Source organism: Podarcis gaigeae, assembly GCF_964106915.1.
Source record: "Podarcis gaigeae genome assembly, chromosome: Z".
Taxonomy (NCBI): domain Eukaryota; kingdom Metazoa; phylum Chordata; class Lepidosauria; order Squamata; family Lacertidae; genus Podarcis; species Podarcis gaigeae.
In genome coordinates this window covers 32,679,660-32,695,506 of record NC_139691.1, presented here as the reverse complement: position 1 = coordinate 32,695,506, position 15,847 = coordinate 32,679,660, and the positions used below count along the sequence as shown (strand labels likewise).

Sequence of the window (15,847 nt, the reverse complement as noted above, 5' to 3'; positions counted from 1 at the left end):
GTTACATACTTAATTCGTTCCGGAGGTCCATTCTTAACCTGAAACTGTTCTTAACCTGAGATACCACTTTAGCTAATGGGGCCTCCTGCTGCCACCACGCTGCCGGAGCACGATTTCTGTTCTCATCCTGAAGCAAAGTTCTTAACCCGAGGTACTATTTCTGGGTTAGCGGAGTCTATAACCTGTAGTGTATGTAACCTGAGGTACCACTGTATTTGAAAACGTGTGTCTATGTATATACAGATATATATCTTGTATGAAGCAAATGTTCCTAGAAATAATCCTTGCAAACACTGATGTGCAAATTGGTATCAGCATTTGTATGTTCCACATCCCACAACATTGAAATGAATCCAGCCTAAGACTGCAATCCTAACTCTACTTTCCTGGAGGTAAGCCCCTTTAAATTCAACAGGACCTCTGAATAAACGTGGTTAAGATTGCTTTGTAAATTAGTTGAACTCAGATCCTTCTGAGATCAATGGGGTGGGTGCAAGTTAGCAACTTAGTCAGGGTGCAAGTCCATTATGTACAGCTTTCATGTTTTTGTTTTGAAAGCAGAACTTGGCAAAAAGACTTTAAAGTATTTGGATTGCTTTTTTGAGAGTGTTAGGTGGGATAGGAGGGAGACTGAGTTTAAGTGTTTAGTAAGCAGACGGAGTAGCAGCCATGGGGCAGTCTTTCAAGAGCCAAATGAATTGCAATGTTGAGAGATCTGTGGTTTGGAACTTGGGATTTGAAATTTTCCTCTTCCCTCCCTGTCCATTTTACCTTGTGTGTCTTTTTTATTATTATAAACCTGTGGGCAGGTACCATCTAGGCTTAGTAGTATATAAGCCACACCAGGAACTTTTGTGGCTGAGGAGGGGGGAATAAATGCTAATCCAGCCCCAAGCAAAGAACTAGAAAGGACTACACGGGGGGGGGGGGAAGGTCTTTTGTGCTTTATCCAATTTAACTCCCCACCCCCAAACTGCTTGTAGACATGGGGCGGGGTGTGTGTGTGTGAAAGCAGGGTAGCTCAAAGATATTTTGCAGTATTCTTTCTTCCTCTCATTCTTCTCCCCCCCCCCCCAACTAATGGCAGTTTTGGATTTAGATTGGGGAAAGGGTAATAATAATTAAGCACCACTTCCTCTCTCCTCAAAGAAGAAATGAAAACGCCAGATAAACTGGGAGATCTTTATTACTGTTAGTTTGCCCTGAATGTTGCAATACAAAAATCTGTGAGTTAGCCCACGTCCTTAGGCCTCCCAAGAATGCAATAACGGTCAGCACCTAGTTTTCGGGAGGGGGCCCCTTCTTAAATGTGGCCAAGTTCCACAACTTGTTTCCAGGGCCCATACCTACAGCATAAAGTTAGAACCCATTGGGTTCAATGGTAGGTGGGATTGCCAAAGTCATCTTTCCCAGAATCCTGCCCTCTTTCCACTCCTTTTAATTTTTTGCCACATGTGTAAAGTTGAATGCTTAATGTGCATAAATTGTGGGTTTACTCATATTTTGCTGCTGGCAGCTATCTGTTTAGAGAGGCAATGTTACCTGCTTCTGGGGGTGAAGTCAACCCAGTAACAATAATTTTCACAATAAAGTAATCTGTGGACAGGTTTTTACCCACAGACATCAGTTCCTTCACTACTGTTTATCCCCATGTTCCTTGGCAGAATTCAGAGTCTCCTGAATTGGTTTAAATCACATCTGTAGCAGCTTTGGTTGCAGCAAGTATGCCTGAAATATGATAGCTGTATGTTCTAAAGCAAGCAATAGTGGATTTGTGGCCCTCCAGATGTTGTTGGCTTCCAACTCTTATTGGTCTCATGTGCCATTACAGGACTGATGGGAGTTGTAGTCCTGCCGCATCTAGAAACCCACAGATTCCCCACCACTGTTTGAAAGGCCCAGAGATCAGACAGCAAGCTAACCCAATGTATAGAGCACTGCTGGATCAGGCCAGTGGTCCTTCAAATTCAGCACCCTGTTCTCACAAGGAGTCAGCCAGATGCCTGTAGGAAGCTTGTACAGGGAATCCAACACAGGGATTTCCCATGAAGGTTGGGTTTGGCTCAGGGGCTGTCAGTTGCTGACCTCCAGTTTAGACTTGAGTAAAAGCTGCTGGTTTCTATTCAATGAATCCTTCTGGGGAACCTCAGTAAAGTCTGTTAGGCCGGGAGTCCTCTCCTTGTGGCCACTTGGCTTGCCCCTTAATGTCAACACCTAGAAATTTTTAGTGGGGCAGCTGTGCTCTCTGTTCCAGCAAAACCAGAAAACGCTCTTGTGGCATCTTAATGAGCCACTGTGGACAAGAGCCTGCTTTGTCAAATGCATGGTAGAATCCATAGGATTTCTGCAGTTAACAAGTTTCGTTTGCCTGGTTTTGGCAGTTGCAAGCATCAGAAGGTGGAAGGAGCCCATAATCTCCTTTCCCCATTCCCCATAAAACTTTCATGCACAGGTAACTGCTGTCAAGTACCATTCTGTTCTCTGTCTGTCTGAGAGCCGCAGATTGTGGATGTTGCTCCGTTTTGACTTTTACAGCCTTTTCTTGAAATCCTAACAAATGTACTGTGAATCTTACCACCTGACGCCATGCAAAAAAAAAAAGTGCTTTTTTGTGTGCGAGTGTGTGTTCTATGCACCCACTGAACGCAGATGAGCATTGCTCTCTGGGCTTTCTAAGTGGCATGTCTTGTATCTGGTGTGGTGTGACCTACTTTAAAAAAAAAAGTCTTTGCTTCCCGGCAAGGGCTAATCCAATCAGACTAAGCAAACAGAACATTAAACATCACTGCTAAACATTAGCCGAAACATTTTATTGTTAGGAGCCCTGCCTCGCAAGCACATTTGCCAAGTCAAAGAAGTGTTTGTTTTCATGCCATCAGGGGAAAGGTTTGATGTTGTCAGAACAAACAGCATAATCAACTTCCTTTTGGAACAAATTATAATTGGCTGCATCCGATCCTACTCAGAGTAGACCCAGTTAAAATTAGTACACATTGCTTTACTAAGGCCCACAAATTTCAGTGTGCATCTATTCTGAGTAGAATGCGTAGAGTAGAATTCTGAGTAGAGTAGAATGCGTACAACCATACTGTACTTGATCTTTACAACATATATCCCAGTATATAATGCAGTATAATGTTTTCCTAAACAAATGATATCCTTTTGGAGCAAGAGGGGATGAAATGGTGGATAAAAAGGTGGCTTGGCTGGCATTGTGAGCAAAAAACGAGACTGAAGAGCTTTTCAGTAATTGTATGACCCCTTGTTTGATGAGAGAGGCTGTGTGTGACTGTGTGTGTTGGCAAATTGGGAATGTAAAAAACCTGCCTGGGAACACTGAATGATCTGAGGACACCAGATGCAGCAGCATTGCTGAGGCTATGTGAGCCTGGATCTCATTATTTAAATGACTTTATAATGGGGATGGATTGGGTGTATTTCTAGGTCTGTGTCAGTTTCACATATGTTCAAACAAAAGTCTGTTCCATCTCATTTTCTGCATTGTTTTTAATAACACACACACACACACACACACACACACACACACACACACACACACACAGCATTTGAAGTGTGCATTCCCCCCAGTGTACTTCCTAAAATACTCCCCTTAAAAAGTATGCATTTTTTAGTGCCAACAACCGGTTTGCAAAATTCATAGAGATGAACACAGTCCATGGGATAACTGTGTTAATCTGGGAAGTGTGAATTAGGCTGGTTGGTTTAAAAATGATCTGAATGAACTTCTCAGTAGCTTTGCATTTAAAGGGGAGTGGAATAATCCGTGGAGGTGAGGTTTGTCAATGGCTGGGATACTTAAACAGAGTCTGGCCGTACCAAGGAAGAATACCGGTGAATATCAGATGCTGAGGACAAACAACAGGGGAGGAGGGGGCTGGTTTACTTCATGTGCTGCTTGTGGGTTTCTTAGAGCAGGGCTTCCAAAACTGTGGTCTGCAGGCCGCCACTGGTGCACAAGATCTTTCAGGTGGTTTGCAATGTGCCAGTGAAGAACAGTGGAAACAGCAGCTGTTAACGCCAGGTGCAATGCATTAACTATTCATACTGATTTTTAAATGCATTTTCTAGTGCATCTTTTATCTCTTAAATTGTATTGTATTATTTATTATGGCATTTCATATTGTAGCCAATGGGATTCAAATACAATCAAATACAATACTCCCCAAAAACAATAAAGCAATAAAAATACAATTAAAAATCATATAGCACAATTGCTACAAGAGGGAGAAAAGTCATGATTTGGCCTGCATTTGAAATATGGCACTGCATGTTACAGGCTCAGAGTCCAGAAAACAAGCCAAACCATTATTCCTCATGATTGTGTACTAATTTTAGTTTCATTTTTTTAATGGTGAGCTGTCTAGGGGATTTTCCGGTTCTGGAATAAAGGCCACGCAGAATGCGTATAGGGAGTTGCATGTCTTGGGTGTAGCAACTCAGTGCAGATTGAGAGGTGATGTTGTGGTTGTGGTGTCAGGCTAGAACTGAGGAGACACAGGTTCAAATTCCCACTCAGCCATGAAGCTTATTGGGTGAGCTTGGACTAATCACTTGTTCTCATCCTAACCTACTTTGCAGGTTTGTTGTGAAGATAACATCGGGGAGGGTAACTGTGTATATCTCCTTATTAGAGGATTTTTTGGGGGGGAGGGTTAAAATAAAAATTATGGTACCAAAATCTGGATTTATTTATTTAATCAATCAATCAATCAATCATAAATAAATAAATAAATACATACATACATACAGTGTGCAATCTAAAAACAGAGCAATATCATTAAAAAGTACAAAAGAATCTTGAAATGCTGTAAAGAAGCAATTTAAAAATTCATTAAAGGGTAAAAAAAAATGTAGCCAGGGAACTCTTGTTTTTGGTATATGTATCTAGATACTTTTCCTTCATGGGATTTTGAACGAATCTAGTGTTTCAAAATATATTTTAATGCCCCCCCTTTTTTGTTGTCCCCCCCCCAGCAAGGAATGATTTTCTTTTCTTTTTAAGTTAACTTAATAAAATGTATAGGCTGCTTTCAAAGTGGAATACAGTGGTAACTCTGGATACGAACGGGATCCATTCCGGAGCCCTGTTCGCATCTAGAAGCAAACGTAACTAGCGACGGCATGCCTGCGCACGCACGCATCGCTTTTTGCCGCTTCTGCGCATGCGCGTGGCATCATTTTGAGCGTCTGCACATGCGTCAAAAGCCGGAAGTAACACGTTCCGTTACTTCCGGGTTGCCGCAGAGTGCAACTTGAACGTGCTCAACCAGAAGCGCATTCAACCCGAGGTATGACTGTACAGTTATAATTAAAAAAGAGCAAAATGATCAAGAATGAAAAGGAGAGAACAATCAACAGTCAAGCCAAGTAAAAAGTTGGCCTTTTGTCAACGGGGTACCAAAATCAATCCAAACGGAAGGACAGTTTAAATAATGCAGTGTTTGCTAACTTTTGAAAGCATAGGCCGTGGCGGGGGGGGGGGGTTAGGAACCTGCGACCCTCCAGATGTTTCCAGCTCCTATCAACCTTAGGATGCCTCCTGCAGGTTTTCTGCAGTTAAAGCACTGGACTTTTCCTGTGGTCAGGAAAGTGATGGTGAAATGGCACCAGAAAGTGTGGGACAAATGTAGCACATTGCACAAGCAATTCAGAACGGATGTTCGCTATTGTATAACCTCCCTGCAAACAAATCAGAACGAATGCTCAATAAAGCCCCAGCCATAGTCTAACCTTTGTGTAAACTTCATGCAAGCAAATCATGATGAATAAACATATCTTCTAGCGGAGCCCTTAGATGACCTAGCCCATTGCCAGGGATGGTGGTAGTTACAGCAGCATTTCCAGGGCTGTGATTTTCGCAGTGCTGGGCTAGACAGGCAGGACTTCTCCTCTGTGACTTATGATTGGAAAAAAATAAAGATTGACTGACTGACTGACTTACTGTCAGGTCTCGGGGGGGGGGGGACGACGACTTCCTGAGTCTTTGAACCACAACTGCAAAGGATTTGTCTCTTGCACCCACCAACAGAGAATGGGAGCAGAGCCTCCCTGGCATAGCTGCCAACGTTTTCCTTTTTAAAAGGAAAATTCCCTTATTCCGAATAGGATTCCTCGCAAGAAAAGGGAAAATTTGACAGCTATGCTCCCTGGCATATCTCAAAGGGAGAGCAGGATCCTGCCTTCGTAATATTGATGATTAGCATTTATATAGCACTTTACATTCATCAAAGCACTTTGTAGCCATTATCTCAGGAGCCCTTGCAACAACCTTGTAAAATAGGTCAGTAATTCGTATCCCTCTATTTCAGATGTGTGTGTTGGGGGGTGGATGACAGGGCCGAGGTGCTGAGGCTTGGCGAAGGTGGCTTGCATAAGGCCATTTAGTGAGCTCAAGGCAGAGGTAATTTGGTGCAGCAAAGGGGAAGTATTTTTTTTGTAGCTGGTACACACAGGTATGCATGATGATGTGTTGGGGGGGGGGAATTCACCTATTCTGCAAATGGATGCAAATGAGGAAAAAGGGAAAGGGAGCACACTTTTTAAAATAAAAAAAATGTCTCTGATCAGCTGCTGATGCAGACTTCTGAAGAGTATGAGAGATTATGACAGGTCCCTTGGGGACAGCTGAGACAAAGTGGAAAATCCGGAGTCAGCACACAGCCTTTGTAGCAGATGTGGTGTTGCCTGGCAATGTGCCCTGACATGCAGTCTCTGTTCTGTAATAGCAGCTATTGATAAACATTCATTATTTTGTGTGTATGTGTATCAGTAAAGGTATCGCTGAGCTGGTTCATTCGTTAGGGACAGACTACATCTGAGAAAAACAAAAACACCCTGCCCTACTTTCCCATCAGAGAGGTTGGATTGCTGAGGTCATGGAAAAGGCCCCCGGCAGCAAAAGGTTGGAAGCAAAATAGCCAGTGCATGGGAAGTTGGGTTTGCAAGCTCTGTGAGTCGGAAATCAGGTGAGTTGGCTGTAGAAAGCCTCAGAATCGGGACAAGGTAGCTGGATAGGTAGCTTGCAGGCATCAAGATTCTGACATCTCTGATGAAATGGGTCTCTGGTCTCAGATCTAGGAATGAGTTACTGCCTGAGCTTTTGAAAAACAGGTAAGTCATTGTCGGTAATATAGTGGTACCTCGGGTTAAGAACTTAATTCGTTCTGGAGGTCTGTTCTTAACCTGAAATTGTTCTTAACCTGAGGTACCACTTTAGCTAATGGGGCCTCCCGCTGCTGCCACCCCACCACAGCGCAATTTCTGTTCCCAAAGCAAAGTTCTTAACCCGAGGTACTGTTTCTGGGTTAGCGGAGTCTGTAACCTGAAGCATATGTAACCTGAAGCGCCTGTAACCCGAGGTACCACTGTACTCTGCTAAATGGATCAGTGGTCTGACTCAATGTACAGCAATGACTTGCCTGCTGCCAGGTGGCTGCAAGCTATCAACATGGGCTGTACCTCAGTGGCAGAATGTGTCTTGCATGCAGGAGGTCCTGGGTCCCTATTATCTCCAGATTGCGTTGGGAATGTCCCCTGTTTGAAACCCTGGAGAGTCAGGGTGGATAATACTGAGCTAGATGAGCCAACGGTCTGACTCAGGATAGAACAGCTTCCTATATTCTTAGGGCTGCTTAGTCTCATCTAGAATCTGTGCACCCAGTAGGGGAGCCTTCCCAAAGTAATCCCACTTGAGTTAGACATACCGGGGGGGGGGGGTGTTGGTGCTTTTGTGACAATGTACATGGAATTCTGCTAATTGTCTCCCTCTCTGCTCCCAGAAATGTTCAGCTGCTGCTTTAAGAGGCTTTTTCCGGCATGACTCTGTGCCGGGGCTATTGCCGGGGTTGATCTCTGGTGCGCAATGCGTCCTGCTGCCTTGTAAGCCTTGTTAATATTTTATCATTTTGATACACGGGGAATTAATTACTGTCAACAGAACAGATTTTAATCTAATCAGCTATTCCATACACCGCATCGGGTTGCAGACATCAAAGCCAGCATCAAAGTGTTGGGAATGAAAGTGCTCTGTGAGCTTTCCAAGCAAGAAGCAGCTTAATGCACAAGGGTGCCCTGCGCGGATACTATCCTTGGGCGTGCCCTCCTCCTTCTGTATGTTCTTCCCCAGGTGGTGGATCTTTTGAGGCGTTACCAGTGCTAAAACATACAATGGTGCCTGGAAGGGTTGGCAGTTTCCCAGGAAAAGAAATTGGCACAAGACATTAAATCAGTAAACAAGTACCAGTTTCAACCTGACTTCATTTTTTTAAAAAACTTGATTTTTAGCAGATTGAAAAACTTTTTTTGCATGCATGCAGCCATGCAAGAAGGAAGGTGTTAGTTGGTTCAAAAAGTTGGGTACAAGAAGATAGGCAAGGCAGTAAATCCCAGCTGTTTCCGCTGCCCATCCCTGAGACCTTCTGATAACACCAGCCGTTGACCATGCACATTGGTCAATTTGGGGTTCTTACCATAGGGACAGATGCCTTTGTTACAACTGGATTACTACAACATGGTTTATGCCTATATAAAGATACTGTGTTGTAGGTTTATCGAGGGTGCAATGAGATTAAGGGCCACTATCTGAACGATAATCTTGATCATTTGATTGTCTTTTTTACCCATTGTAGCCTTTTAAATTGTATAAATTGCTTGTTTAATGTTGCTTTGGCCGTTGGCTAATGTGAATAAAGTTTATCTATCATCTATCTATCCTCTATCTAACATGGTTTATGTGGGGCTGACTTTGAGGGGAAAATGTAGGGAGCATATTGTTGCACCCCACTCCAGTCTCCAAGATTCCAGAGGTTCCAGGCAGGTTTACCCAAGGTTTGGTTTCCTTGGAATGAGGGACATCCGAGACTGAGGTGTCTTTCTGATATAAGGTTTATTTACACATATATACAGTCTGAGCCTACAATGCAGAGGCTCATAGCATTAATACCCCTAGAAGGTCTTGCTTCCCCCATAGCCACAGCCTTGGATTCCAGCAGAAATCAAGCATGGCTCTGCCTCACAGGATTCTGCCTGCAGCCAGCTTCTAGCTCTCTCACACATTTCAAATCTGACCCTTATCCTTCTCACTAATAGCCAATACTTGGGCTATTAGCTCAACAAGAAGCTAACCTGGCTAATCCAACCATCAAATCCTTGCTGGATTCAGGAATTAGAACCCCTCAACCCCCACAACCCACAACATTAGGATTCTTGGCTTACAATAGCTAATACTGGCTGCCAGTCTGTTTGGGCACAATTCTGAGTGCTGACTCACCATACTCGTGCCTTCCCTCATAGTTGTGTGCAGCTGCACATGTCTTTCCAAAATGTGCAGATAATAACAGCCATAACCCACACCTCAGACACTCACCTGGCCGTGTGGAGTTGAATGTACTGATTTTGGGCAGAAATGAGTTGCTTAATTTCGGTGTATTTGTGGGCCAGTGCTTTTCCCCCTCTAAAAGGTGTGCATAAGAGTATCAAGGGACTTGCACAGAAAATGAATATAGATCACTGCTTGACCTTTTCCTGTGTTTTTATTATGTTGGAATCCACTCAGAGACACTGGGAGCTGGATGGTGGACAGCCCTCTAGGCTGTTCTGGGCTTCTCTTTACTTGTCCTCCCCTCAGAGCGTGATGGTCTTTAGGTAGCCCTGTGGAGGCAGGTGGATCAGGTGACACTTTGATTTCCTTCAGACCTTTTGCTGCATTTTGTGACCATGGTCACTTATGAGTGCTGTGTTGCCATTGTTTGGCTTTTAGCACAGAAAATTGATTGAATTGGAACAACTGAAGGACTATTTGTATCCATACAAATCTACCCAGACCTTAATACTGACCTTCCAAGGCCTGCTTCTGGGCCTGCCATCAGTACAGTGGTACCTCAGGTTAAGTACTTCATTCGTTCCGGAGGTCCGTACTTAACCTGCAACTGTTCCTAACCTGAAGCACTATTTCTGGGTTAGCGGAGTCTGTAACCTGAAGCGTATGTAACCTGAGGTATCACTGTATCAGTTAGATTGGTGGGTGCTAGAGAGCAGGACTGCCTTTATGGTGGCCCCATATTTGTGGACCTCCCTATGTTTGTCCCCATCTGCATTGGCTTTTAAATGCACTTTGAGAAGCCATTTATTTATAGCTGCTTTTAGATGAGAGATTTTGATGACTTTTATTATTTAACTACAGTATGTATTTTACACTGTTTAAACTGGTTTGAGTTGAGTGTGCTGGGCTGTGAAATTTTTTTTAGACTACTGTTTCAGCACTCTTGTTTTGTTGGAATGAAATGTTTTAGTTTCTATATTTTATTTAAGTATGTAATCTGCCTTTGGAGGGCTTTGCTCTGAAAAGGCGGCATATTAATATTTGAAACAAAGAAAGAATCTAGTTGCGCTTGAGTCCATGCACAGTTTGCTTGTTTGTTTAAAAAAACTCTGTAAGCACCAAACTCAGCATTGTCAGCTAAACCAGAATCTTGTGAGGCTACTTTAGCAGAGGAGATGTAACAAGTCTTGCAGATGCCACTAGCCAATTCTTGGGGAAGGGCACAAGCCCTTTCGGTTGCTTACGCCATATGGTTTCTTGTGGTGGTGAAGCAGACAGGAAAAGCAAAGGAGTGGACCATGATGATATCTGCCAGAATGCCATGCTAATTGGCAGACTCTCCTTGCGTTGGCAGATAAAGGTGGTGATAAAGAGGCTTTCAAGTTTTATTGTTCTTTGTGGAAGATTAGCATAGAGGAAGTGAGGGAATGAAGAAAATCAAGTAGGATAGAGTTGGGAAACCTTGGGCCGGGGACACACGCAGACCCTCCCAAGTGTCCCTATTTTCCAGGGACAGTCTCAGATTTACAGAAGCCGTCCCGGTTTCTGATTTGATCCCAGAATGTCCTGTTTTTCTTTAGGAGGTACCTATTCTCACTGGAAAAATGTTGGAGCAGATGGATTTATGTGACCCCTGAACCAAGTTCAGAACATTTAGAAGGCATCTGAAGGCAGCCCTGTATAGGGAAGTTTTTAATAAAGTTTTATTATGTGTTTATATATGTATGTTGGAAGCCACCCGGAGTGGCTGGTGCAAATTCAGTAAGATGGGTGGGATATAAACAATAAAATTGTTGTTGTTGTTGTTGTTAAATAGGATATCCCTATTTTCATCGGAGAAACATTGGAAGGTATGCAAATTTGGCCGGCCCTCTATATCGCTTGGAACTAACCCTAAGCCACACAGCCTCTTCACATTTTATATGCTTCCCCCCTCCCCTGCTCCCCATGGTACAATGTATTGCATTTATGTTTATTAATGCAAATTGCTTAGAGACATTTTAGGTAACAAGTCACTAATACATTAAATAACTAGCTAACTAACTAAAACAGAGGTGTTTGTGTTTGTGTGTGTGTGTGTGTGTGTGTGTGTGGAAACTAGTGTACGAAGGTGAAATTTTCTTTTATTGGTTCACCCACTTTTGTCTCTGGCCCCCACCTACCTACCGCTGGTATATGGTCCTTGGAAGGTTGTCAAGGCAGGAATGTGGCCCTTGGGCTGAAAAGAGTTTCCTGCCTGTAAAGCAGAGAGAGGCTGAATAGCCCCTTTCCTTTGATAAGTTTCTTACATTATGCTAACCGCTGCGGTGGCAGCACATCTTTACCATATGCTTTACATTTCTTATTATAAAAGCTAAAGGTTGCATTTCATCTGGCTGAAGCCTTTTGTTGAAGCTGGACCTTTGCAGTAATCGCCACTGAGTTTAGTGGAGCTTACAGTGCATAGGATTGCAGCCATAGTAGTCTTAATAAAGTGGTTTGTATGCTATGCATGTACTGCTGCTCTTGGTGTGTGTGTGTGTGTGTGTGTGTGTGTGTGTGTGTGTGTTTGTGTGTGTGTACACACACACACACACACACACACACACTATATAATAACTGGACCAATCTGTGAATTTTGCTTCTCATTTTTTCTCATTCTTAAATTCAGTTCACCCCATTTCCACATCAGTTTTTAAAAAAGAAATACCTCACAAAAATTTGTATGCATTTTCCACATGCATTCCTGCTAATATACACATTTTCACATGTAATTTTACCTTATATACTATATACATTTTTGCAAGTAATTTTCCCTAATATGCATTCCTGGTAAAGGCCCTTTACAGTGGTCACTCCTTGTGTATGGAACTACCAATCTATTGTAGTTTTAGGCAGTTAAATAATATGTGTCCTTTTCAGTGGTAAGTTGGAGGAAGAAAGATCTGATTCCTACGGCGATTTTTATTTGTAATTGTAATTGTTTTGTGACTTGTTCTGTGTGTTTAAAGGATTGTGCAATATTTTGTGGATCTATTTTTTACGTATTTGCCTAGTAAACCACCTTGTGGCTTGTGCAGAGGGGTGTGTGTGTGTATCTGTATCCAGAGTAAGTTTGCACAAAGTACTGTTTGATGTTTATCTTCTATAATATAATGCATTTTGTATGTTTTCACTAACATATAAAGGTAAAGGGACCCCTGACCATTAGGTCCAGTTGTGGCTGACTCTGGGGTTGCGGCGCTCATCTCGCTTTATTGGCCAATATCTCGCTTTATTGACCCAGCTTCTGGGTCATGTGGCCAGCATGACTAAGCCACTTCTGGTGAACCAGAGCGGCGCACGGAAATGCTGTTTACCTTCCCACCAGAGCGGTACCTATTTATCTACTTGCACTTTGATGTGCTTTTGAACTGCTAGGTGGGCAGGAGCAGGGACCGAGCAACGGGAGCTCACCCCGTCGCGGGGATGCGAACCGCAGACCTTCTGATCGGCAAGTCCTAGGCTCTGGTTTAACCCACAGCGCCACCCACGTCCCTTTTATATGTACACATAAAAGGCATTTTGTATGTTATTTTTATTATTTATTATATTTGTTGGATGCTTCCCCCCCCGCTGAATGACCCCGCTTCCCCCCCGCTGAATGACATTAAAACTAATTGAGAACAATCAATAGAAATCTAAAAACACAGCTAGATGTATAAAAGGCAAAACTTGCAGATCCCAGCTCAATGCCAAAAGTGCCAAAAAACCTGGGCAAAGAGAAGAGTCTTTCTCTAGTGCCTAAAAACAGATGAAGATGGTGTCAGGAATCCCTGTGCCACTGGTCACGTGAAAAGTAGTCTCCCTCACATCCTTGAAATAAATTATGAAGGAAGCAACTCTTGTGGCTTCAGGGTTTGATGCTGTTCCATAGTCCCAGAGAAGGACCTGTAGGGAAGGTGTCAGGAATCTTTCCTGTTCATTCTTTTTTTCTTTTCTTTTTGAAGTATCTTCCTAGCATAGGTGGAAGAAAGGCAGGCATATGGAGTACTTCTGTCTGTAGTTTACCTTGCTTAGCAACAGGGAATGGAGCAAAAAGGTCTGGTGGGATGAATTATTTGCGGCACTTACTTACTTTGGCAGCCAGTTTATGTATTTGTGGTTTTCTGAGAAGATGGAGGAGGTGAGAATTTAATTAGCACTGGGCTCTTAAAAACAAAGGCCTCCTGTCCCAGTCTAATTGGGCTTTCTCATCAATAAAGGGTGCAAAGCTGGAGCCAAGTGCAGTCACAACCAGCCTCAAAAAGGTACAGCGTTCATGTTCATTTGTTTTGGTGGCAGGTGTATGTGACTGCACATATATGTGCATCTTTGCAAGGAAGTGCATCAACCAGGCCTCTTTCACTAATGTATATATTTATATGCACCCTTTCTCTTTATACACTTTTTAATTTTATTTTTTTGGGGATAGAGAACTGCGTTGTAATAGAGAAGTGTGGCTTTTGAAGGTTAGCTGTCTTGGTTCATTTATTGTTTTGGAAAATGCCAACCATTAAAATGAGAGTTGGATTTCTCCCCAACCCTTAATCCGAATCCACTTTCTGTCCAACCTGTAGTAAACAGTGATTTATTGGCTTAAGATTGTGACATTTGAAACATGCCTCATTCTTTTTATTTTTAATACACAAAATTCATTACGTATTTATTACAGATTATTTACATCTGTGGCCTATACCATCCCAAGCATTCAGGCCTCTACGATCTGTGCCTCACTGGGATCTTTTGCACGAATGTCTTGTTGAAATGGGTGTTGGGTTGTTGGAGGATTCACCTTGGTGAGACTCTTAACTTCTATTATCTTAAAAACAAACATGCAAAGCAGTTATTTGCAATCATTAAAGGTGCAAAGATGGGTTTAAAAACTGTGGTTAAATGTGCTTGTGGTGCAATTGGTTTCACTTCACTTGAAGGACTAGTCTCCTTTAATATTTGCATACTGGAGGGAGAGATCCGTCTTGGCTGTGAACCAGAGGTAGATCAAAGAGGCAGGGCCTTTTCCCCTGTGCAGTTTGCTGTGAGAGAAATGCTTGTTCTTCCAGGTAAGGGATGTGAAATGTAACAGGTCTTCCAAGCAGAGCTTGTTTTTGTGGGCTCATTATCAGCTGAAAAAGATTTAAATCTGTTCCTTGACCGTATCACTTGAGAGTGCAAGTTTGGGACTCCCATGATACAGTGCTTCTCCATACAAAGATAACAATTTAAAATCTCTGTGCATGAGGAAGTAGTGTGTTGAGGAGAAGGCCAAGTCTAGAATAGTTTTTGGTCTCATTTTTACGTGTCGGGATTTTGCTGTCGTTTTATTTGGCCTGGGGAAGCAATCAGTATATGAACTCCGACCTTCCATCTATGAAGTGGTGCAGTCCATAAACCACTTCACTGCCTGTGTCTTAGATGTAAGTCTCACATTGGCCTTGGCCAACCTGGTGCCTTCCAGATGTTTCAGCCCCAGCCAGTTGGCTGTGGTTGATGGGAGATGTAGTCCAAAACATCTAGAGGGGGGCAGGTTGTCCAAGGCTGCGTTACAGCTTATGCCCTCTTCCTCCCACCAGTAGAAGAAGATTTAAGAAAGCCTTTCCTTTCCTTTTCCTTTCTTTTTTGAAGTGGCTTGAATAGGAAATTTGGAAATTAAGGGGAAATGGCTGTAGCTTGATAGTGGAGCACAGCTATGCATGCCTGAAGCCTCAGGTTCATAGCTGTCAACTTTCAGATTTGAAAATAAGGGATCAGCAGCCTCGAAAATGGGACTGCACCACTTCATAGATTGAAGGTCGGATGAGGGTGGTGGATTGAGGGACACGGGTGGCGCTGTGGGTTAAACCACAGAGCCTAGAACTTGCTGATCAGAAGGTCAGCAGTTTGAATCCCCGCGACAGGGTGAGCTCCCTTTGCTCAGTCCCAGCTCCTGCCCACCTAGCAGTTCAAAAGCACGTCAAAGTGCAAGTAGATAAATAGGTACCGCTCTGGCGGGAAGGTAAACGGTGTTTCCGTGTGCTGCTCTGGTTTGCCAGAAGCGGCATAGTCATGCTGGCCACATGACCCGGAAGCTGTACACCGGCTCCCTCGGCCAATAAAGCGAGATGAGCGCTGCAACCCCAGAGTCGGCCACGACTGGACCTAATGGTCAGGGGTCCCTTTACCTTTAGCCTCGAAAATAAGGGATCAGCAGCCTCACCTGTCCCAGGGACAGTCTACGGGATATCTAACAATCCGGGATAGCAGCGGGAGGCAGTGGGAAATGGCGCTGGAATATGGGAATTTCCCGCCAAAAAAGGGAAGGTTGACAGCTATGCTCAGGTTCAATCCCTGGCATCATATCCAAGTAAGACTGGGAAAGACCTCATTTCTGAAACCCTGGGAAGCTGCAGCCAGCCTTATGCTCTTCCATCCACTGTCTTGTGATTAGAGCCACAAAAAGCAACTAGCCTGCAAAAAATTCTACTAGCCTGCTGAGACTGGCAGAGGAGGGACAGAGAGATCCGTCCCACT

General features: G+C 43.4%; 1 protein-coding gene across 2 annotated transcripts in view; it reads left to right on the top strand.

Annotated features, from left to right (window-relative positions):
* Positions 1-15,847, top strand: part of MID2 (midline 2) — a 195,911-nt gene that overhangs the window by 30,280 nt on the left and 149,784 nt on the right. The window contains exon 1 of one of the 2 annotated variants that reach the window (XM_083722255.1): positions 10,535-10,700. The exons of the other annotated variant lie outside the window; for it this stretch is intronic. The gene's annotated coding sequence lies outside the window, so the exon portion shown is untranslated. Of the gene's footprint in view, positions 1-10,534; positions 10,701-15,847 lie in introns of those variants that run through there. 2 annotated transcript variants of the gene reach the window in all.